The following is a 25692-nucleotide window of genomic DNA, read 5'->3' on the forward strand; positions in this document are numbered from 1 at the left end:
ACAGGAGTATTGCCATGGCCCTCTGCCAGATGGAGAGGACAGGTACAGAGGCACAATGATCACTTTGTCAAATCAGACTGAGGCCCACAAAGGCCTCCTGTGAGCTTTACCTCACTGCCACCGGGAGCTCACCAAAGGCTGTTCTTAGCTCTACTGTGACATTCAAACTCCTACAGCCAAAGGAATTAATTCCAGTCCTCATTATCCAAGAGCAATCAGCGCAGTAGGGTAAAGTCCACACAGTAATTTCTCCTAAACATGGACCACATTTTGTAATGATGAGAAAGAGATTTGATTAGAGTTTTCCCAAAAAGAAAAGCAAAATGTAAATTTACTTTCATAATGTATCTTATATTTAACAAAGTGTAGGTTACACTTGCAACTATGCACTAATTCTTAAGACAAAAAACTAATCAAGTGGTAGAGTTTGGGACATAATTTTGTGAAAAGTTGTAAAACAACACAACATGACAACCTTGATTTCACATTTGCCCTTTGCAAAACAATTATATAAAAGTCACTTTTACCCTTAACAATTTAGTAGACTCTGCTTTTATAAAAAAGTTTTAAAAATTGAAAAATAAGTCATTTTTGAAAAAAAAAAACAACTAGATACATTTCATCATTTATTCCCACAGAGCCTCTGATACACCTTAAAAAAAAAAAAATTAAACACCTCTCTCATCATTACCCTGCTGGTTTTCTTCATAAAAAGTTAACTGGTCTAACACTGCCAAATTCTCACTAGACTAGTGCCTCTTTTTAAATTAAACCATTACAGTAAAGTACACAAATCTTAGATTTGCAACTTGAATTCTCACAGGTACATACATCCCTGTAACCTCCATTCATCTCAAGATATAAAACATTTCCAGCTACTCAGAAGGAGATGTCCCTTCCTAGCTAGTCATTACCACCACCACCACCCAAAGGAACCACTATTCTGACTACATCTACTACCAGGAAATAGTTGTACCTGTTTTTGAACTTCAACTAAATGAAATCATATAGTGCTTATGTTCTGAGCAGTTTTCAACCTTGCTCTGAATTAATAAAAATCCTGCATCTTTGCAAGATTTGCAATTTCACCTGGCAGTCGATTTGGAATGCATGTTGTTGGATGCTAGACAACTCTAGTGTTATGAATGTTACAGTGGAGATTAGCTTTAGAACTAGAGAATTCATTTATGATTAGTTCCATATTATAACAACTTCTGCATAAATATAATAAAAACAATGTAAAAAAAAGGAAAACACTCAAATACCCATTATTCTTGCATTTTACCCCAACATGACTTAGATAATTCTTCCCACTCCTTTTGTGTGGCTTTTCTCCCATCTTCAATGGAGCCAACTTTATGCTAGACACTGCAGATTTTTTACCATATAGTTAAGGTTTTCTGTAATCTCAGAAATCAGACTTAGAGGAAGTTATAAGCCTGGATTTATTACATATTATTTGATCCAACAACTTTAAAGGGTCTACAATACTCCCAAAACCCAGTAACAAAAAACTGCCTGCTCCATCCTTTTTCCTAAATCAGTTAACAATATCTCCCATCTTTCACCATATAGAGAAAACAACAACAAAAAACCTCACTTTCTCTTTAGTATCAGCAGGTCTTCCCCTCCCCCACCTCATTATTCTTTCCACCAGTCAATCTTCCATTCAAAACGTGTGTGGTGGACACTGAACACAGCCAGTGCCCTGATACACTCCCTCCCTATCTCTTGTCTGGAGTGAGGAAACTATCCTCCTTCACTGGTCTCCTCCTTACATTGTCTTTCACCCTGTCATCCTGTTACTCATCTGATTAAGATCTTTCTACAGGTCCCGCTGCCCATAGGATAAAGTCACTCTCTTAGCTGAGAATTCACAAGTTGGCCCTACCTTCCCTGGCTCCTCTCCCCGCAACTCCTGCAAAACTTTGGTCTGACCCCTAGACATTCAAGCACTCTTACTCCCCCTGAGGCTGCATTGCTTCCTCCTTTGGCTAGAAGCCCTTTCTCCTTTATCCTGCAGTCAGCTCCCTTCCTTTCCTGGTCAGTGCCACCCCAGCAAAAGCAACTACATATTCCCTGAATGTGTTCCCACAGCCCTCTGTACCCACCACATCTACATCATACTGCATTAGCTAATCATTTATTTGTCTCATTCACTGGTCTACAAACTTCTAGACCCAGGGGTTCTCCCTGGCCTCCTGAAGGATAAAGGTCAGGATTTAATCTTTACATCCCAAGGACTTGGCAGGGCAATTCCATAAAGACTCAATGAAGGGAAAAAAAAGAATGTCCCTGCCTCTTTTATTCATGTAATCTTTTTTCTATAAATAGAAACTTAAAAAATTAAGTTTTCCTTTAAAAGCAACCAGCAAATTATTTTAAAGAGTTTAATAAAAACTAAAATATCCCTTATTGATCTGTGCTTCCTGTTAGAAATTAGTCACAGCTCTGTGTTTCAAAATACCTTTTAAAATAATGGATATCAAAGGTAGAATGAATATGCCACTTAACTAAAGTAACTGTAGTCATCACCATATAAATCACTATTAGATGCCAATGGAATGAGTCAGTTATTATTTATACAACTAAAAGATCACAAACAAAATTACGTCAATGGAAAATTTGTTCATATATATCACACGTAACATATCTGCATGGTGGTTAAGAACAGAAGCTGGAATCGCAATGCTAGTTGTGCGACTTGGGGCAAATAACCTAAATTTTCAATGTGCCTCAGTTTTCTCATCTGTAAAACCAAGATGACAAAACCAGCCACTTGACAATGTTCCTGGGAAACTGAGTTAGCTCATAGAAGGCCCCTGGGACAGTGCCTGGCAGAGTAACAGTGTAGTGCTACGTGTCCACTGTTAACGTAGAGGTGCTGTTTTTTACTCACAGCAGTACAATGAGATCATGTGGACAAAAATGCTATACTATACCCCTTCCAGAGGTAAGGTACTGACAGAGAGCCCATGACGTCCCTAAGCTATTGGAAGTGGCACAGTAGGAACTGGAAACCATACCTCACCCCAAGTCAAAGTGAGCAAACTCCACAGATCCCGTTAGGAAGAAAGGTTCTCGTGGGTGTTCGGCATGGTGTACTCTTGCCAGCCTCAACACCTGGTGGGAACAGGGGGCCTACCCCATTTGCTCAGGTGAAAATCAGGTAGGAGAAGCCTCGCTGTCACCGTGTCTGACACGCAGCCGGCATCACGCAGCTGCTGATGACCGGAACACGCGGTGCCACTGCGCCTGCTCAGTAACAGCGCACGGCACTCGCAGAACCAAGCCTGCTGCCGAAGAGAGAAGTCCCTCAATAGCATGCATACCTGTCACATCGGAGCACAACGAGGCCAGAGAAACCGAAAAAGGAGGAAAGAATTTAAAACGAGTAATTTTCTCTTACTCTTAAAAAAAAAAAAAAAAAAAACAGAACAGTTTTGCAAAAAGAACTTCCATCAAGACAAGTTTTCGATGTTTGAAAACTAACCCAACTTAGTGATATCTCATGACATGGCTGGACAATATTTCACCTCCCTAAGACCTTCACCAATACTGTATTTTCAGTAGTTTCCTGGGCTTACCCTGAATCCCAATCCTCAGCCTTCATTCCAGTCACGTGCACATGGACTACATAGTTAATGAGCTTCGAGGGCAGATGCCATGCTCCGGACGAACCCACCTGAACCAGGGACAAGGCTGCAAAAACATCACCAAAACCACACCCGAGTGCCCTCCCTTTACCTTTCTTCTCCTCAAATGGGCAAGCGTAAGTCAGGATATGTGCCTGCATGGTCAGACTGGACATCGGCCCCTGAGGAAGGCCTACCTTCCCTTTCCTGTCCCTGCCACTCGGGCACCTACAGGTAGGTAGGTGTCTGGCACCTGGAAGATACACCGACGGCGCAGCCCCAGACCCTCCTTCGACAGCTCACGCCCGAGACTCGCACATGGCGGCCGCTTGGACGCGTTGCCCCTGGGATTGAAAGGCGGGGGAGCTCCGACTGCGTGCGGGGCCGGGCAGCTCCCAGGCCCGCCGAGGTCCGAGGCCGGGCGCAGGAAGGTGTTGCTGTTCACTCCTAATCAGCGACAGGTCACCAGGCCCTCCACATCCCGGCGGCCACCGCGCCCTCGCGACACGACTCGCGCGGCCCCCCAGACCTCCTCCTGCCTCCAGGAACCGCTTCCCCGCGCTTCCTCTTACCTGCTGCTCCGAGACCCCAATTCCCGGTCAGGTAGGTGCCCGTTAGCCGGGCCGTAGCCCGAGAGGCCGGCCCTCAGGGGGGAAAGAGCCCGCAGGGCTGCTCCCCCTCACCACCTCAGGGATCCCCCAGCGGCCGCCGCCATTTTCCCCCGCGCCGCAACCCCCACCTGACAGTTCCCGTCGCCCACCTGTGACCAGCTGGACGCGCGACCCCGCAGGCGGCGCGTGCGCGAGCTGGGGAATCCGTGGGGGTCACAACCTCCAGGCGAACCCGCCGCTAATTCATCCCGAAGCGGGAGGCGTCCAGACCGTCGCCCTAGTAAGGCGTCCCAACAGGCTTTATTCTGATTGGCTGCGAGCGCCGTGACGCGAAGGCGTCCCCGGCTGCGTGGGAAGCCGGGTCCCCGCGCCCCGCCCCTGCTCCCCGGCGGGAGCACCCCGGGCGCTGGTCCGCGAGAGCTCCCTTAAAGGACCCGCGCTCTTTTCCTCGCCTGGCCTCGGGGCGTGGAGGGACCGAGGGAGCGAGGGATGTAGGGAAGAGAAACAATTGCAATGGGAACTCTCACAGGGCACTGCCCCAACGGACTGACGGCCCCGTCAGCTTCTAGAGTTTCAGATGGAAAACAAATCCGAGGAATTTAATTTACAAGCCTATTTACTAAGGCGGAGTCGCGGGGCCAAGCAGAGGGAGCAGCAGACCCCAGCAGGTGCAGTGCTTCCCAGGGCAGGGACATCTCCTCTGCGCAGCAGCCTTTCCCCTACCCCGTGGGATGCACCCATCACCTACCAGGCAGGTCTGTCCCTAACCTGTTGCTCAGAAAGCTCTGCAATAGTGGGGACCGGTTAAACCTCTTTTATTGTTGTTGTTGTTAATCCTCACTCAAAGATATTTTTCCAATGTTTTTTAGAGAGAATGGAAGAGGAGAGACAGAAACATCCATGTGAGAGAGACATGGATTGGTTGCTCTTCCCTCCTCCCCACCCCCAACACACACACACACACACACACACACACACACACACACACACACACACGTGCCCCGACCAGGGCTTGGGATCAGCCAGCAACCAGGTATGAGCCCTTGACTGGAATCGACCAGTCGGCGGCCCATGCTCTATCCATTGAGCCAAACCAACTAGGGCTAAACCTTTTTATTTCCGAAACAATGCCTTCCTCCTGCTGACCTTCAACAACTATTCACTGATTAAAACCTTAAACAGAATGAACTATAGCCACACATCACACACACACACACACACACACACAGCCTCTCAGCCATTCGGGTATGTTTGTGAATTTTATTTGTTTTCAGTCAACAAGGGGAAAGGGGTGGAAGTACACGGTTCCTGCCCTCACAAAATTTATGGTGTGACAGTAATGAATACCTAGGTTAGGGGTGCATGGCTTCAGTATGACTAAGTTACATCCCCAAATTGCCCCTTTCCTAGGCCAGCTTCATAACCTCTCCCTCTGTGTTCAGAAAGACTGAGATATTTAAGACGTGCTCAAATAGCGTTAGGAAAGGACGATAAACTCTAACAGGGAAACACCAGTTAGCTACCTCTGAACTGGAGCCACATTTTTTTTAAAAAAAAAATTTCCTCTTTTTTTTTTTCATTTTTTGTGTTTCGTTCTTTTTGTTGTTGTTATTTTTCAAGCCACACTTGTATATATTTAAAATGAGATTGCTAGAATAAAAGATCTCTAACTTTTCTTTCCCCCATGCCTGCACGTTTTTAAGTTTCTTGTTGTGAGAGACGGGGTGGGGCGGGAACCCCTGAAGGCCCTGGAGATGGGTTTTGAAATCAGGAATTATGTAATAGTTCATCTCTTCATCTCTGTAACTGATCAGACCTGCCAACTGGGAAAAAAGATCTCCATACATTTGAATATAGTGGATGTTGAATACCAGTTAACTGACTGGAATGAATCATCCGGGTTCTTTATTTCACCACTTAGCCTGTGGCCTTTCTTGGGGTGAAGTGGTGGAACCTGAGGAAAAGGATGAAAACTGTGGGGTCCAAGGGTATTAGCTCTTTTTTACCCCAAGTACTCCTGACACCCACCACATGTATGGGTTTTCCACACCAAGGAATTCTCCAGTTCTCCATGGACACCAACTGGGTGCCCCTACAATGTAATTCAGTTCTGCCACTGGCTACTCCAATAATGCAATACTATTTCCCATAGTGGCTGCACCAATTAACATTCACACCAAAAAAAAACAAACAAAAACAAAAACAACAAAAAAACACACACACACAAAACATTCCAACCAACAGAACACGAGGGTTCTTTTTCTTCACAGCCCCAGCAGTTGCTATCTCTTGTCTTCTGAGTTCTACTTCTTCCCTCTTTGGGCTATGACTTTGGTGTTGGAGATTTGCCTAAGCCAGTGATGGGAACCTTTTGAGCTCGGCGTGCCAGTATTTTGAAAAACCCTAACTTAACTCTGGTGCCGTGTCACATATAGAAACTGTTTGATATTTGCAACCATAGTAAAACAAAGACTTATATTTTTGATACTTATTTTATATATTTAAATGCCATTTAACAAAGAAAAATCAGCCAAAAAATGAGTTTGCATGTCACTTCTGACACATGTGTCATAGGTTCGCCATCACTGGCCGAGGCTGACAGGTCAGCCTTCTCTGAAGTTCTTCCACTCTTACAGCGAAGCCCTAGGTCTGATCTTCAGCTCTGGCTGCCCTCTGCCTGCAGACAAGATTCTCTTTAAATGCTGCTAACGAAGCCTTCTGACTCTCACACAGTGCTTGCTTAGCCACAGTCACCTAGTTCCACAATCCTTATAAATACTAGTTTCCCCCGTACCCCTCAAGCCCAGCGAGTTTGCACCAGCTAGTGCATCCTCTTTGGTCTGCATCCTTTCCTGGTTCACCAGGAGTAATGGGGTGATGATACTCATGGCCCTCCGGCCATCAAACGATTGCTCCCCCACATCAGGAGCAATGGGGTGATGATACTCACGGCCCTCCGGCCATCAATCCTTTTTCCTTCAGAATCCCATCTCTGCAGTTGGCTTCCTAGAAGCAGCAGCTGAAGCAGGGACCCTGCTCTAGGTGGATTTTTTGAGGAAATGCTTTCAAAAGAAAGGGAGTGACAGAAGCAGGATACGTGACAGGAGAGAGAAAGTAGGTAAGGCTATGGTGTCAGCTGGAGATTAACTTCAGCCTGATCTCTGGGAAGCTCTGGAGCGTGAATGACACCACTGGATTATTCAACCTTGGGGCAAGGGGCCAACCTCTTATATGTGTAATCAGTCAATTATCAGTAATCAGGCTGCCTGAGAGTAGGGATGCATAACCAGCTGGGGAAAGGAGCTCCTGTTTGGTTAAGGTCCTTGGAGAAAGGGGGCAGCTGTGAGCCATTAGCCACAAATGCTGGAAGCAGCAGAGGGAGAGGGAGGGGTCCCCCATCTAGGAGGGGCATCAACAACATCCATTACAGACACAACATAAATTCTAATAAATCTTTTTTTTTTCAAACAGTGCATATATGATTGTATATGCCTAGAACATCTGGGAAGACTATGCAGCATAGAAACCATTGCAGTAGTTGCCTCTGGGAAGAGAAATTGGCCACCAGTAAACTGCCACATTAATGTATTTCCTTCTGTACTGTCCGAACTTTAGCCAGATGTAGGTATCACTGTTTTAATTTGGGGGAGAGAAAAATTAAAAGCTTCTTTGATGTGCCAGTGAGCTTAAGAGATGGTGTTAACCTGCTCTGCTGCTCAGAAGGCTAATCTCCCACGCGTTTCTGAACCTCCCGACTCCTACAACAGAGTCTCACAGCTGATGAATCGTTCCGCTTCATAAGCCGTTGATTTAATAGTCACATTTAGTAGGGCCCTCTCTGCAATGCTCAGGGAGACACTGTGACAAGCAGGAATCCCTGAGTCCTTGTTCTTATTGTACTTTTATGATTACCGGGTACTCTCCGTGCCCATGTCATTACTTCCTCCTCTTCAAAATGTGACAGTAATAAGGCAAAACCTGTCCTCAAATAGCAGATCTCAGCAGAGAGCCAAGGAACCGCTGCCACAAGAATTGGAACAACTCTCATAATGGCATTAAGTGGAAGGAGCAATGCTGGCAGAAGCCACGGACACCTGCCTGGAGGCCCAGGGCTCCCATTTCTCACAGCCCCCTGTTTCAAAACTCCCTGGGGCCTTAGCCGGTTTGGCTCCGTGGATAGAGCCTTGGCCTGTGGACTGATCCTGGGTTTGACTCTGGTCAAGGGTACATGCCCAGGTTGTGGGTGTGCAGGAGTCAGCCTATCAATGAATCTCTCTCATCACTGATGTTTCTGTCTCTCCCTCTCCCTTCCTCTCTGAAATCAATAAAAAATATATTTTAAAAAATCAATGGAGCCCTAACCGGTTTGGCTCAGTGGATAGAGCGTCAGCCTGCAGATTGAAAGGTCCCAGGTTCGATTCTGGTCAAGGCCATGTACCTTGGTTGCAGACACATGCCCAGTAGGAGGTGTGCAGGAGGCAGCTGATCGATGTTTCTCTCTCATCGATGTTTCTTACTCTCTATCCCTCTCCCTTCCTCTCTGTCAAAAACCAATAAAATATATTTTTTAAAAAATCAATGGAAAAAATATCCTTGAGTGAGTATTAACAACAAAAAGTTCACACTCGTTGCTTCATGGCCACAACATGGTTATCACAATCCTATCAAAGACAGGAAAGAATAAGGAAAAGGTATTCTCCTTGTGAAGCATTATTGTTTTATCCTCCTGACTGAGCCTGGGGCTTCCCTGTGTGGCCCCCCAGTGGTGTAGTGTTCCCCCTCCTCGAAACTGTAAAGAGCTATCTTTTCTTTTTTATTTATCTTTATTGTTGAAAGTATTACAGATGTCATCTTTTCTTTTTTATTTTCCCATTGACCCCCTCCTCCCCACACCTGCTCCTCCCATCCCTTCACCGCACTATTATCTGTGTCTATGGGCTGTGCATATATACATATAAACTCCCCAGTTAATCTCTTCCCATCCACCACCACCCCCGCCTTCCCTCTGAGTAAAGAGCTATCTTTTCAATGGCAATCTTCTGATCTGTTGGCCTCACCTATCTGAATGATAATAAAACCTGCAGTGTAAAACAAAACCCTTCTCCATATCCTACTTCCCATGGTGGTTTTCTACCTATTTGCTCTCTCTACCCAGGGACCTGCTCTGTAGGGTTATGGGTCCTGGACTACAATTGGTAGGTCTTATTGTCCCTCCCCAGAATGAGCTCACAGGTCTGCAGAGCTCCTACCAACAAATACATCTCCCTGCTAACATTGCCCTCCTCTGCTAGAATGACTTACACCAAAGACCTCGTGCTTCAGGGTGGAAGAGAAAGGAACAGGGGACATTAGGGGAAAAGAACTCCATCTGCCACAAACTCAATTATTTAATTTTACTGTAACCGCAGAAATGATCTATTGTTCTAATTTTACAGATGTAAAACTGAGGCTCACTGTATTAGTCTCCTACTGCTGCTGTCACAAATTACCACAAACTTGGTAGCTTAAATTCATTTTCTCGCCGGTCTAGAGGTCCGAAATGCAGAGTCAGTTTTACTGGGCTAACCTCAAGGTGTTGGCAGCCCTGGTCCCTTCCTGAGGCTGTGAGGGGAGAATCCATTTCCTTGCCATTGTGTGTGTGTGTGTGTGTGTGTGTGTGTTTGGTTTTTTGTTTGTTTTTCTGTGTGTGTGTTGTTTTGTTTTGTTTTGTTGCTTCTAATGGACATTGGTATTCCTCTGTGTGTAGCCCCTTTCTGTCTTTAAATACACCACTCCAATCTCTGTTTCCAACCTCTCATCACCTCCTTTACCACAGTAAAATCTCCCTCTGCCTCTCTCTTAAAAGGACATTTGTGATTACATTTAAGGCCCACCCAAGTGATCAGAATAATCTCCCACCTCAAAATCAAATTTCTTCATTCAATTACCATTGGAAAGTCCCTTTTTGCATGTAAGGGAACATTCATCAGTTGCAAGAATGAGGACCCAGGTATTTTTGAGGACCATTATTCAGCCTATCACGCTGGGTTTCACTGAGCTAAAACATGGTGTCAGCACTCCTGTATGCTGCCAGGGCTGCATTCTTCTGGAACTTCTAGGGGACAATCCATTCCCTTGCCTATACAAGTTTCTTTCTTTCACTGTTTTTTTTTGTTTGTTTTTTTTCAAATTATCAGAGAAAGTTTAGAAAGTTACAGAGGTAGTAGAAGTGAGCCAGCTGGGCTGTGTAGGCTCAGGAAACAAGTTACCGAGGCAGAAGAAGGGCCCTTGGAACTTAGGAGAGAGAAAGGCAAAGGTAACTCACCTGGTGGAGGAAGAAGGGGAAGAAAAGGCGTGGCCAAAGCGTGCGTACCTTGCCTCTTCCAGGTACTAAAGACCTGAATTCCTGGCTGACGGCTTCTTCCTCCTTCCACAAATCTCTCAGACTTCAACCCTTGCTTCCATCATCACATCTCCTTTGTCTCTGACCCTCCTGCCTCGCTCCCCCTCTCCCTCACAGGCATCTCTGTGATTACATGAGCCCATATTTTCATGTAAGGCAACATATTCACTGGTTCGGAGAATTAGGACATGGACATCTTTGGGGGACCCATTATTTCTGTCTCCTGCACTCAGGCAGAAAGCAGCCCAGTGGTTGCTGGGGAAAACAGTGAAGAGGAGTAGAAGGGAGGGCCTGCAAAGGAGAAAACATTTCGGGGAAGAGGGGGCGGGGGCGGCATAGCTGTCATTATCTTGACTGGGTGATGGTTTCATGGGTACACACATATATCAAAACTTATCAAAGTGCAAACTTTAAACAAATATGTGAAGTATGCTATATGTCTATCCCTCAGTAAAACTGTTAAGTTCAGAGGCTTTGGCCAAGTTTACAGAACTTGGCTGTGGGGGAGGCAAGATGCACACCCAGGTCAGTTCATCCGATGCTAAAACCTATGCCTGTGATAGAGTGTTCTTTCCTTTATCCTCCCTTCTCTATAATTGGGTTGATAATATTTGCCCCTCTGGGCTGGGAGTACATGGTTAGGTGCCCAGTAAATAGTCATGTGCTCACCTTTCCCCCTTTTAGACTTGCTGACAAGCCAGGGTTTCTGAGTATCACAGTATATTCTGTTTTATAGAACCTGAAAATCACCATTTTCTACACCAGAGAGAGAGAGAGAGAAAGGCATCTGAGAAAAATTCCGAATGGAGACAAGAGGGTAGACATAAGTCTCATCATCAAGGATTATCAGCCATAAATGTCCCAGACTCTAGAATGCAAAGCTCCTCTCTCTCTCTCTCTCTCTCTCTCTCTCTCTCTCTCTCTCTCTCTCTCTCCCCCCCCCCCCACCCCCCCGACTGGACTCGAATGTGTGACCCTTCAATCTACAGGCTGACGCTCTATCCATTGAGCCAAACCAATCTGCGCTTTTCTCTCTCTTTTTTTTTTTTTAGGGCATAAGGCAGAGGGTTTGGAATCTGTACCAAAAGGAGGGAAAAACAACTCTACTTGGGCACAGAGCAGTCCAGGTAAGACCCCAGAAGCTTGACATAGTGTACAAGTTCGGGAATTATGATGTGTTCCAAGGATGGAAGTATTGGTTTTGGGTGAAGATCCAAAGTATTGTGATAGGGCAAAGTTCACTCTTACACCCTTTTTTTTTCTGGTAGATTCAACCGAGACCACTTGTTGAGGTTAAAGCACTCACATTTGCCTCTTGTTGATCACTGGGAGAGAAAGAATTCTAGAGGGCCCCTGTAGTTAAATTGGGAAATCCCTACATGAGGAGAGAGAAAAGGAGAATATGTCATTTTTTTCCATTTCTCTAATATTCAGAAATATTCCCCTGAGAAAATTGGGGAGAAGAGACAGGGAATAAGATTATGTGTGCCTAGCTGCTGATAAGCCTTCTCAAACTCTGAAAGAATAACAGGAGAACTCCCTGTGGACTAAATGGCAACTCTGGTCAGCCTCGGTCTTGAAGAAATTCTTGGCTTAACAGTCCTTTTCCAGAGAGCAGGTTGCCTAACTTAGTGAAGAAGTTGTACCATGTGTATGTTTTCCATCCCATTCCTCTGACCTCATCCTCTTAGATTTCTTCTCCGCAAAGCCAATTTAACAGTTGTATCTCAGACTCAGGCTCAAAAACCTCTCGGATGAGTTGTCACACCTGTATCCTACTCTCACCTCACCCTAGCATAACCACGTGTACATGTTTATCTAGATTAAAAGATGGTGAGAACATCAAGAGAGAATATTGGGAGAGCTATGGGTATATTGACTACTTATTATCTCATCCTAATCCAGTTATGGTGAACCTATGACACGCGTGTCAGAGGTGACATGCGAACTCATTTTTTTGGTTGATTTTTGTTAAATGGCACTTAAATATATAAAATAAATATCAAAAATATAAGTCTTTGTTTTACTATGGTTGCAAATATCAAAACATTTCTATATGTAACACGGCACCAGAGTTAAGTTAGGGTTTTTCAAAATGCTGGCACGCCAAGCTCAAAAGGTTCACCATCACTGTCCTAATCTCTAATTTATTATTGCAGTTCTTCCAGAACACTAGTATTTTGCTGTGCTTTTCTCTGAAGTTTTCCCTGCCCCTTTACTTGACCATTGATTGCACCCACTCTACAGTGACTGTAATGTGTTAAAAACACAGTGCAACTAATAGAAATAAAGAGTGCAATGCCCCCTCCCCTAAGGTACTCCTTTTAGATGGAGTCTCTCACTGATGGTCAAAGACAAACAACAGGATAGATGGATGGTAGAGGGTTCAGTGGGAATGGGTAGCAATTGGAGAAATAAAACCTTAAAAGAATGGTTCTTTCTCTTGTTCTTTTCCCTTTCTCTTTTTGGAATGACCCACCTGTTGCAACTCCAGTGTGACTGGTTGAATTAGAAGGAACTGGGATCTTCTCTCACCTGTAAGAATGAGCTTCCCTTCTGAAATGCTGATCTACTAAGACTTTATGAAACACCGACAGTGGAGTGGGAGGGAGAAGACTGCTTAGACCTGCCAGTAGGGGAGGGAAATCATGTTGAAAGGGAGAGGAAGGTGACATTATGTTCTTCTTGTGAAAAAGTCAGCCCTTAGATTCTGAGAATATGGGGTTCTCTTAACAGAAATAGGGTGGATGAACAGCTTGGAAAGAAAGGCTCTGAGTTGAATTATATATATGTTGATTTTATTAATCTTTTTGCTGGACATAAGTAGGTGGATTGTTGGTTCCCAGTAAACTTCTCATTGGAAATACCCTTAATAACTCACCCCTTTCTCTGGGGAATCCTTTTTCTTTCCCCCACCTTCCCCTCACACCTACACATAAAGCAAAAATGCAGTCATGTGATTTATCTGGAAGCAGCCATTCTCTTACTTGACCCCGTCTTCTTGGCTTTTATAATGGAATAAGAAGAGCACTTGACTCATTCGGGACCTCTCATGGTCTCCACAGTGACTGGATCTGGGATTGACACATGACTCATCCTGAGCCTACGAAATAAGGGTGTCCCAAAATTCATGCAAGAAGTAATTTTGATAGAAAACACAGGTTTGTAATTAAAAATTGTAAATTTTTTATTGATTCGTAAAGTATACAGTATAGGGTTATGTATGGAATAGGATATCAGGTAAATGGATTATCATGTCGCGATAGCAAGCATCATTAACTGTTATTGCCTGAGCAGCCACATTAAAGGGTGAAGGCATTAGGAAGTTTGAGAAGCACTGTAATTAGAAAAGAGGATCAGAGTGATTATTTCCATCCAATATGACTAGAACCATGACAGAGATAAGCACAGGCTAGCACTGGGCCCCAGGGGAGAGGACCTGGCACAGACAGGAAAAGGTAATTAGAAAGACTCTCCTGGAGTACATGCCCTTGACCAGAATCGAACCTGAGACCCTTGAGTCCACAGGCCGACACTCTATCCACTGAGCCAAACCACTCAGGGCTCTTCTTCTCTCTTCTTTTTCCCTAGAAGAAGGGAAGGAGAAAGGCAGAGAGTTTTGCATCCGTACCAAAAGGAGGGAAAAGGAACTCTACATGGACTCAGAACAGTCCAAGTAAGACTCCAGAGGCTTGAAATAGTGTACAACTTGGGGAATTATGATGTGTTCCAACCATAAAGTGAAAGAAAGGATAGAAGGATATGAGGTTGGAGAAAGGGGGGGCGGTCCCAGGCTGTCCTCACGTGGAAGTCATTACAAAGCCTCTCTTTCCCACACTCCCTCTTCACTCTCTCCCTTTCACCAGGTTCACCTATTTGCTTTAAAATAACCCCTCAATTGAAAATTGAAAACAATTCAGGCCTTAGTCAGGATTTTCACCTTTATCCTGAGAACAATAGGAAACCATTTGGCAGACTTAATTAAATAAGTGGTCAGAGCAGTTTTCTTTTTAAGTTTATTCTCGTTGCTGCATTGAGAATGGTCTGAGAAGGAATGGACAAGAAAGATTTGGACAGAGCAGTCAGGTGGTGATAGGTAAGAGAGATAGATCATGGTGAACTGAAGTGGTGGTAGCAATAAGATAGAAGGAGTATTGGACAGGTGTGGAAAGTATTTCTAAGGTAGAATTGATAGGTCTTGCTGATGAGTTGAATGATCTTTTACCCTCTCTGTATCCACCCCCTTGGGCATTTAACTTTGAAGTATCCTCTGCCTCTGTCTCTGGACTTGACCATGTGCCTGGCTTTGGGTAATAGAATGAAGCAGAAGTGCAAGTATGGTGCCTCTAAGTCTACCACTCGAGAGGCCTTGCTCTTTCTTGTGTTTCTGTCATCCCAATGAGGACATTCCTGAGGTAGCCTACTGGCATGGAACAGATACATGTCAGAGACTTGACGTGCCCAGTCAGCCCAGTTGAGACTCGTCTAGATGAGTGGTCGGCAAACTCATTAGTCAACAGAGCCAAATATCAACAGTACAACGATTGAAATTTCTTTTGAGAGCCAAATTTTTTAAACTTAAACTATATAGGTAGGTACATTGTTATTAACTTAATTAGGGTACTCCTAAGGCTTAGGAAGAGCCACACTCAAGGGGCCAAAGAGCCGCATGTGGCTCGCTAGCTTCAGTTTGACGACCACGGGCTAGGATGTAACTATCCACCATAACTGCTTTTAGTTAAAGTTTAATTTTAGACCATCCTTTGTGATTACTTTAGGACTCTGAGTTTGCAAGACTGCCATGCAGGCCTTCCTTGAGCTTATCAGGTTAGCATGTGGCCCCTTTCGTCCACAGAGTGTTATTCAAATTTCTCAGAAATCTAGGCTGATTTACTTTGTTGACTGGAGTTGAGAGACAATGCCCATGAACAAATAAAAAGAGGCAAGCATGGGGAAGCTGCCCTATTCTTACAAATAATGGCATGAACAATGATGGTTGCACCCAAGGTCACAAAGCCCTTTCGACTGATGTACCATGCTTGGTTCATACTGGTGAAATAAAACAGACCGTACTCCTGCTGGTCAAGAAGCCCAAACCTGTTTCCAGAGTTTCCTCAAAAGCAGAAATGTACCCACATCACCATCATTTATATGTCTGTGTATTAAAAGATAGTATCTTCGATTCCTAGATAAAGTGAAACTGTCTTGAGGAACAAGTCCACATTTCCATTTTCCCTGCAGTTCTTTGTGGGACACTGTCTACTGTGGCTGCTCCATCCTTGATGGTCTAAGGCTTCTGATTCAGGTTTTAGAGTTCACCTTGGATTAATTTCCTAGTTCTTGATTTCTCTATCTACCTCTTCCACCCCAGGCCATGCATGGTAGATGATCATATTTAGCTTATGTTGGTCACAGCAATCAAATTAGGGAAATAGAAATAAATAGATCAAAAGCATGGATGAAAAGAATAGCAGATGCCACAATCCTCAATTTGTCACCATAAAATACAATCCAGTTCACAGACCTCCAGGCAAGTTACCAATATAAAGTGAATTTAAGATTTATAGCCATAGTTTCCTAAATGGTAAATATAGTAGAGAGAGAGATAGGCTCAGTCAGGTTCCACTGCTTCTCATCAACCCTGTGATCTGGAGCAAATTAGTTTAACTTCTCTGGGGCTCAGTTTTCTCATCTGTAAAATGAGAGTAATAAATAGTTTCTGCCTGTGGAGCTGTTTGTTGTAAGGCACTACATGCAGTAAATGCTCAGCAGATGGAAATGGCTTTCTCGTCCCTGTTTCCTCTCCTGCCTACCTTTATCTAATTAGGCTTATGAATTTGCTCCAGCTAAGTGCCCTGGGGAAATGAAAATGTGGATGTCAATCAACCTAGAAAGAAAGTGCTAGTACACTATGACCCGTGGTGAACCATTAGTCCTCAAAAGCACGGAGAGTAGGCAGTTTGGCCTGCAGCCACATTCTGGCACTGAATCATGTCCTGTTTTGCACTGTTCTCTAATTGTTTCGTGTCATTTCCTCTCTCTGGGATTCAATTTCCTAGTAAAAGCAGGAGCTTGGATAAGATCCTCTTTAAGCCTCCTCTAGTTCTTCTCAGTTCCTTCTTCTACCCAGATATTCTCTACTTGCATAATAAAAACTCAGAAAATAGTAATAGCGATGGAGAGCCAAGCAAAGCCCTTATCCTTAAAGCAAGCTCTCTCCAGCCTGAGGTGGAGGCACAGATCAGGCCTCTGGCTGCTGTCCAGAAAACGGGCTTTTCTGAACCATCCTATTTCAAAGTCATCCCCCACCACAGTCAACTTAATTCCCAAGGAGTACCTGATGGTAAATGAGGAACCTCTGACCTCAGGCAGTTCAAAACCAGTGTCCAGAACTATCCTGTTAAAATTAGGTGGTTCACAAATATTTGCAGCTTCTGCTGCTTCCCAGAAGGTAGCTCAAATGGCCACGCTCTGTGGTTACTCTCAAGAACCGGTTCTGAACATTGACTACATGTTAGAGTCACCTAGGGAGCTTTTAAAACAGCAGAGATTGCCGAAACCGGTTTGGCTCAGTGGATAGAGCGTCGGCCTGTGGACTGAAGGGTCCCAGGTTCGATTCCGGTCAAGGGCATGTACCTGGGTTGCGGGCACATTCCTGGTGGGGGATGTGCAGGAGGCAGCTGGTCGATGTTTCTCTCTCATCGATGTTTCTGACTCACTATCTCTCTCCCTTCCTCTCTGTGAAAAATCAATAAAATATATTTAAAAAAATAAAAAAATAAAACAGCAGAGATCATAATTGTATTGGTTTGGGATGGGGCCTGGGCGCTGATATTTTTGAGAGCTCCCCAGAAAACCTAAGTGCATTGAAGATTGAGAATCATTGATCTAGGTCAGGGACTGGAGTGTAATTATCGGGATTCATACTTGATTATTGGAACACAGGAGAATTGAACATGTAAATGACTTTGTATCTGAATCCCCGGTACTTAGCCTGGTGCCTCCCACGTAGCAGGTACTTACTACTCAATACATGTTTGTTGGGGAAATAAATGGATGAATGAAATAAAACAAGTATGAGATAGTACAGTGGGAAGAGTATTGAACTAAAGGCCAGAAAACCATGTTCCCGGCTATGATATTGTGATTTATAATAAGAAGTATATATTTGGTCTTCTTCCCTGGGCCTGGTACAGAACTCCTACAACCCTTTGATCTTTTTATATTAATCACGTGGTTTCTTGGAAAGCCCCGAGGTAACCTGAGGATGGGGGCTGGTGGCCAGGGGAACCACTCTGTGATTAGAGGACTGGAATCTTCAGTCCCACCCCTCTGGGGAAGGAAGAGAAGCTGGAAGTGAACTCAATTACTAATGACTAATGATTGAATCAAGTATGCCTACCTAATGCAGCCTCCACAAAGACCCAAAAGGACAGAGTCCAGAAAGCTTCCTGGTGGAAGGACACGTGGAGATGTGGGGAGCATGGCACACCCAGAGGCCCCTTCCCACATACCTTGCCTTTGCTTCTTTTCCATCTGGCAATTCCAGAATCATACCCTTTTATAATAATCTAGTAAGTGAAATGTGTCTCTGAGTTCTGTGAACCACTGCAGCAAATTAATCAAATTCAAGGAGGGGGTTGTGGGAACCTCTGATTTATAGCCAGTTGGTCAGAAGTACAGGTAATGACCTGGACTTGCTGTTGAAGATAGGTGTCTGAAATGAGGGGCAGTTAATCTAGTGAGACTGAGTCTTTAACCTGTGGGATCTGATGATCCCCAGGTGTATAGCATCAGAGTTGAGGTGTTGAGAACAACACATCAGACCTGCCCTAACCCAACCACTATCCAAAAATGGGTGATTATTTTCTCTGAGCCTCAATTTACTCGCTTGTGAAGACAGTACTTGCTTTATCCTACTCACATTATTGTGAAGATAATGTACATAAAAGTGCTTCGTATATATGTACATTATAGTTTTAAGACAATTTTAGAAATGAAATATAACAGTCATCCTAGCCAGTGGGTTTTTCTAACAAACCTGGAAACATGGATTAATGCAAAAAGTGCAGTGTGGAGGCTGGATCGAGGGTCCGGGTGGAACAGACCCTCCTGCTGCAGCATTGTCCCTCTTCCCTCCAGGTAGAGCCCAGCATATGGTTCCTCTTCTTGGGGACCTTGAAGCCAGGCAGGCTGACCTACATCCTAGCTCTGCCAGCAAACCTTGAATAGTCACCCTGCCAGGGGCCACCCTGGTGGCCCTAGCTCCTAATGCTCTGGTTCTCAGCACAGCCCTGGCCCAGAGTGGGTGCTCCATGGGTGCTCCATGGATGAGCTCCGCTTATGAATGTGCCTGGATGTTTCTGGCTCTGAGTGCAACTTTTATACATGCCTCTGTCTCTTTTGTTTTGTCAAATTTTTGGCCACCCATCTGATGGTTGTGGACCTGACTTCTTGAAAGGGACGTGAAACTGCTGGCTCCTCAGTTTGGATATCCCCTGCTGCCACCTGGGAAAAGTTCTCTCTCTCCCACCCACAGTTCTGAGGGCCCCCCACCAGCCAGGCCAGTCCTTGGCCCTTCATGTTGGGGTATTTGGAATTCAAAAACATATGGTGTTTGCCTAGGATCTTGCTGTTTTTATTTATGTTTTTAAATAACTTGGGGTTTTTTTTATTACAAAATAACACATGTTCATTTGAAAAAATTTGGAAAAACCAGGCAAGCAAAAATGAAGGAAGTATAAATCTTTCATAAAACCCCCAGTCTTAAAGGATTACAGTTGAATGTTCCTAGTTTTGTGTATGCATACACACACGTACATGCACACGAGAATACACACACACACACACACACACACACATTTAGAAAAATGGGGCCATTCTGTACTCAAGGATTTGTAACCTGCTTCATTCACTTGACAATGTCTTGCTGCCTTACACGGTCATCTTGCACTATTATTTGGCCCCACCCCCAAGTGTCCACATCTGTTGTTTCTTACAGTTCTTTACAAAATGAGCAACGTTAGTCAGAACAACCCACATCAACCCATAATGGAGGGCTTTTCTAGCTAACTGATGCGATGGTAATCTGTGCTTTGACCAGCGGTGTCTGCTCAGAGAGAAACCTTATATCCTATAAAATGTTTGTTTCCCCAGGAGCTCCAGGGCTAAGGCTGGAATAGAAACAGTTTACTGAGCAGCCATAACCTTAAAACTGCCGCAGTTTCTATGAAACTGGAAAATTCCATCCCCATAGCCAACGTCAACAGCACCAGCAAGAAAGGAATGTAGGAATTCAGAAGAAGGGAAGAATTTGATTAAGAGACACTATGGGTAACTGGCAAAAATTCTATGAAAATGACCAGCAGGCGCCGGCTTCCAGCACTGGCATCGTGAAATTTGATTGCAGGCACTGGCCTTCCCTGAAGTGGTTAAGGGATCAGGCCTGTAACCCGTGTTTGTGTAAAGAATTAAGCTGTTGGACACTGAGGCTAGGTTTTGGCAGCGATGTAACTAAGGTAATAGCAACCCGGGAGGCCCCCCACCCCCTGCCTTGGCGACTAGCTTCCAATCTTACAGTGCTCCTCTTGCAAGTGCCCACATGTACACACCTCTGGTCACCTCGTGATCGCTACAGAGGGCTATGTCTCAGAATGGGGATGGCTGGCAGAGGGAAGAGCATGGGGGCTAGCCAGGAGAGTGCCAGGATTCAGTCAGAGAGAAGCCAGGAGGCGTCACTTGCATCATGCGTCAAAAACACAGAGGGGCACCCAGCCAGTGTGGCTCAGTGGTTGAGAATGAACCTGTGAACCAGGAGGTCACGGTTCCATTCTGGTCAGGGCACGTGCCAGGTTTCAGGTTCGATCCCCAGTGGGAGAGGGCATACAGGAGGTAGCCGATCAATAATTCTCTCTCAGGGATTTGTAACCTGCTTCATTCTCTCTCTCCCTCTCCCTTCCTCTCTGAAATCAATGAAAGAATATTTTAAAATAAAATAAAATAAATAAAATGGCACGGAGGGGCTGCATTCAGATACTCTCTGTTTTCAACCTTGTCAGCAAGGTTACCTTGGAAGTCTCTGAACTGGGCTCCTGTGTTTCCTGATGCCACTCTTCACGATCCAGTCACCAAAATGCCACCAGAGTAAATTTCACAATCTGACTTCATACTTCCTTGTGTGAAATGTTTTCTTCTAACAGCTATGAAAACCCAATACTACCTGCACAGTGTTTAAATATCAAACAGAACCAAAAGGCCCATAATGGAGAGCATGTCACTAGCTTCTACTCCCCACCAATTCCCTGTCACAGAGCTTGCCTCCTCCTGACTTTCCTCTTGGCTATTCTTCTGAAGTGGACCCACTGTTGCCTGGATCTTGTGTTTAACTTTTTCTTGGCTTACCCTTGATTTTGATGGAGCACATCTTTTAGTAACTTTCCAACAAAGGGCACCTAGGAAGTAAGTCTTCTGAATTTTTGCATTTCTGAATATATCTTTATTCCGCCTTCATACTTGACTAATAGATTGCTTGATTAGCAAATTCTAGGATGAAAAATATTTTCTCACCAAATTTTGTGAAATTTATTAACTGTAGTCTAGTTTCCCAAGTTGCTCTTGAGAAATCAAATACCATTCTGTGGATCCTTTGAAATTCATTTTTCTTAATACTCAATGGGACTTTTTAATCTGGGCATTCATGTTATTCAGTTCTGAAAAGTTTTATAGAATTATTTGGTTAATAATTTCTTTTTTTAAATGTATTTGTTCTCTTGTTACCAGTAGAGTTGCCAGATAAAATACAGAATGCCCAATTAATTTGAATTTCAGATAATCAACAAGTATTTTTTAATATAAACATATTCTGTGCAATATTTTTCAGTATAAATATATTCCAAGCAATATTTGGGATATTCTTACCCTGAATAATTTTTTGTTATTTATCTAAAATTTTGAACTTCAAAATTGTGCTACCCAGCCAGGGCCATTACATCTTCACCAACACATTTTCACAGTCTGGCCAGCTGTTATACTTTTCATCTGTGTCTATGCTACTTCCTACCTCCACCCTCCAAGGAGCAAATGACCCTCCCGAGCAGGAAACCGCTTCATCTCATGATCTCCGTATCCCTCCAGACCAATGAGCTCTTTGCACAGAGTCTTGACTAGAAGAAGTCAGAAAACATTTGCTGAATGAACGGTATTGGCTGCTCAGGTGTCCAGGTGATCCCCTGCCAAGTCTGTACTTATAGATATTTTCTCTATAAAACAAGAATAGGATGCAATTAAATAAGGTCATAGAACAAGAAACAATTCTTAAAATTGAAAAGAGTCAGAAAAAAATTTTCATAGAAAGCTGAAAGTAAAGTCAATAAAATCTTCCAGAAAACTGAAAACAAAAAAAACAAAAAAAAAAACAGTTAAGAGGACAATGAAATGTGAAGGAAAAAAATAAATGAATTTCAGCCCAGGAGGTCTGATAAGAAGAATCTGATATTAACTCTGATAATAAAAATATCAGTAAATTGACCAATCTCGATCCCAAGTGTGAGGCATCTAGGAAGCAGCTGATCAATGATTCTCTCCCATCATTGATGTTTCTATCGCTCTCTCTCTCCCTCTCCCTTCCTCAATAAAAATAAAAATAAAATAAAAGAACCTGTAGTGCAGCCCCCAGGCCCGCATTGCCTGCAGAGGGACCCTTCACTGGGCACCTGCAACACAGGAAGGTGGTTTCTTTCATTTCTTGCTTGCTTTGAAGACACCAAAATTAATAACACAATTTTTTATTTGGCGAGGGGCAGGGAGAACCTCACAGGAAACCTTTATCCTTGCTGTTGAAATCTGTGTGGAATTTTAGAGGTCGCCATTCTGCTTGAGGTTTACAAAACACCTACTCTTGAAGATCACTTCCTGATTTCATTTCACGAGTCACCGGCGCTCCAGGGCCACTCCTCCAAACAAGACAGGGAGACTGGAACAGAGCACTATGACCTCCAGGGAGTCCTGGAAACACACTCTTCATATTGAGAGCAAGTTGCCCATGGAGTAGGTTTTAACATGTGAGCGCAATATTGCTCCTCAAAGGTACTGGTCCACAGGAAGTATACCCCGCACCCCAGCACAGAGATTCAGGGAGGGAGGGTGTATTTAAGGGCTGCCAACTTTTACCATGACTTCATTTTAATTTAGAGAAGTGGAAAGTTCCAGTGTGTGTCAGAACACCTTCATGGGGACCAGGAGAGAGAGAACTGGAACTTTGAGTTCCTACGTGACACAATTACTTCACAGCTGCTGTCTGGTGGCTAGCTCTTGAGACCCAAGAAATGACTTCAGATTGAAAGGAGTACGTAGCAAAAGGTAGGCTGGAACTCTTTCAGATTTCAGGTGTAAAAACAATAGCACGAAGCATTGCTTCTGAAAATCAAACCAGAGAGGAGTGGTGAGTGACAGCAAGCTATGGGATTTCTCCATCATTTCTCATCATCTCTATTGAGTAGAAAAACAAACGAACAAACTGTTCATTCCTGATTCATCAGACTTTGAAGCATGCAAAACCCAAACCAAGAAAGCCTACCAGAGAGAATTTGAGCACGAGACAGGGCACTGAACAGAAGCAAGCAATTCTACAAGTGATGAAGGGATGGAGGACTCCGACAGCATGTGCAGGAGTGTTCACATCATAAGACAGATAGCTCTGGATCTAGATAAGGAAGACAGAGTAGTTATTGCCTGGGCTTGGCTGGCCGTCAAGATAAAGGCTGGCAGGGACACTGGGGAAATTGCAAGCAAGATATTGCAGTCCATTGAGGGTCTCTGCTGGAAAGCAGACAGGACTCAGCAAAGCAACAACCACAGGACTCACCTATGAGGGCCTGAAATGACAATGGCTTCAAGGTCGGGTCTGAGGGGCAAGAGAAAAACTGGAACCAGCAGAACATGGGCTGACCCAAGGGCAGGAAACAAAGGGAATAATAAAACTAAACATTTCAAGGTCGGAAGAGATGGTTGGTGATGAACTGCCGGAAAGAGATTTGGGAGAGCATTTATTACTTTGGGATGCTGACAGCCACTGTATCATATCCAAGTTTCCTGACCATACAGCAACAACAAAGGCAAAGCAATAATAAAGGACAAAGCAATCAAATTGGAAAAAAGGACTGATTTTATGTAGTTACTAGGGTTAGCAAAGGCAAAGGTAGTACAATGCAAATAAATGGTGGAGACCAACATGACTGGAGTGAGGGGACAGTGTGTGAACCAAATTGGAAGTCCAGTTACACAAAGCAGAATAAAGAAAGACAGGGGTTAGGATGGGTAGTTTGATCAAGGAAGAAGAAAATTTTGTGAGACATTGGAAAATTGAAAGCATTCACAGGTGTTGGTCCTTTTTAAGAAAAGACCCCTATTGTCCTTAATCATTACATCTATTAATACATGTGGGGCCCCAGAAGCCAGAGATGACCCAGAGGACCCAATAACAGCCCTGCTAAATGTCACAGAGGACCGCAGCTTCTGAGATCCCAAAGCTTTGCAGTTCCTGGGTGAGGACACCAAGGAATTGCTTGATCAATCTCAGCAGTGTTGAATTTAAAAGTTGTCCATTTTAACCACTGGAAATTGAATGTGTGAGATTTTGCACAAGCTTGAACTCTGTATACACCTGACTTGGTGTTTTCTAGATTCTGACCCTCATTTCCTCTTCATCTAGGTCTTTGCTGGGCCTCTGGCTAGAACAGGGGTGGGCAAACTTTTTGACTCGAGGGCCACAATGGGTTCTTAAACTGGACCAGAGGGCCGGAACAAAAGCATGGATGGAGTGTTTGTGTGAACTAATATAAATTCAAAGTAAACATCATTACATAAAAGGGTACGGTCTTTTTTTTTTTTTTGGTTTCATTCATTTCAAACGGCCGGATCCGGCCCGCGGGCCGTAGTTTGCCCACGGCTGGGCTAGAAGATCCTGGTCACAGCTTTCCCATACTCTAATCCTGCCTTTCAGATTCTATTCTCATTCTCTAATCCTGTCTTTCAGATTCTATTCTCAGCTGAACCATTGGTGTCGCAACCCAGAATCATCAATTCAGCATCTCCATCACCAATGAATATTGACCACAAGGTACAAGACCATCCTGTTTGCACCCTGAGATAGAAAAAAAAAATTACAAGTTTGGTAAAAGGATATACTTGCAAACATATTTCTCCCATGTTCCACAAAAAAAAACCCCAAGGACCTACTCTTTTAATCCTCCTCCTCCTCCTCCTAATCCTCCTCCTCCTCATCCTCCTTCTCCTCCTCCTCCTCTTCCTCCTCTTCCTCCTCCTCATCCAAACATATTGAACACCTGTGGCTCCACTAGCTAAACTCTTTATATTTAATACATCATATAATCTTCATGATGTATTAAATATAATACTAAGGAAGCACTATTATCATTCCCATTGTACAGATGAGGGAACTGAGGTTTAGTTTGCCTAAGGCTAAGTATCTGGGGAGTGGCAGTTATGGCAACCTTATCAAGAGCCTAAACCTTATACATTAGGCTATATTCCTGCTTATTTCTTCTCCTTATTGTCTTATTTTTTCCAGTGAAAAAAAATGTTATGAATTCCCCTACAGGTTTGGCCTAGGCCATGGGTGGGCAACCCCTGGCACGCGTGCCAAACATGGCATGCCAGTAACTTTTGCTGGCATACGAAACCCTCTCTTATAATAATCTTCCATTTACAATTTTTTTCTTAATATCAACTTTTTTACTTTTCAGATAAATTCAGTGTGGGTACATCTTAGATAAATAAATAATTTTAAATAACATGTATACATTAAAAAATAAACGTATTTTTCATCATCATATACTGTGTTTTTGTTGCTCAAATGAATTTTATTATTTCTTCAAGGTTCTTCACATACGTACACCTTAAGAGATATCAAGTAGGCATAACATGTTCTCAAAAAATTAGGGTTGGCATGCAGAAGAATTTTGAATCAGAGATTTTGCTGGTTTTGGCATGCACTCACATAAAGGTTGCCCACCCTTGGCCTAGGCCAGTGATGAGGTGACATGTC

At 43.9% G+C, this 25692-nt stretch overlaps 1 protein-coding gene across 4 annotated transcripts in view; it reads right to left on the reverse strand.

The window, feature by feature from the left end:
- Window positions 1-4597, reverse strand: part of LCLAT1 (lysocardiolipin acyltransferase 1) — a 123993-nt gene extending 119396 nt beyond the window's left edge. Inside the window, exon 1 of one of the 4 annotated variants that reach the window (XM_081101275.1) lies at window positions 4396-4552. The gene's annotated coding sequence lies outside the window, so the exon portion shown is untranslated. Of the gene's footprint in view, window positions 1-4207 lie in introns of all 4 variants that reach the window. The other 3 variants (XM_081101276.1, XM_081101278.1, XM_081101277.1) reach the window with 3 other exon arrangements.
- Between the last annotated feature and the right edge of the window lie 21095 nt (window positions 4598-25692).

Source organism: Myotis nattereri (genome assembly GCF_964212035.1).
Source record: "Myotis nattereri genome assembly, chromosome: 10".
Classification (NCBI taxonomy): Eukaryota; Metazoa; Chordata; class Mammalia; order Chiroptera; family Vespertilionidae; genus Myotis; species Myotis nattereri.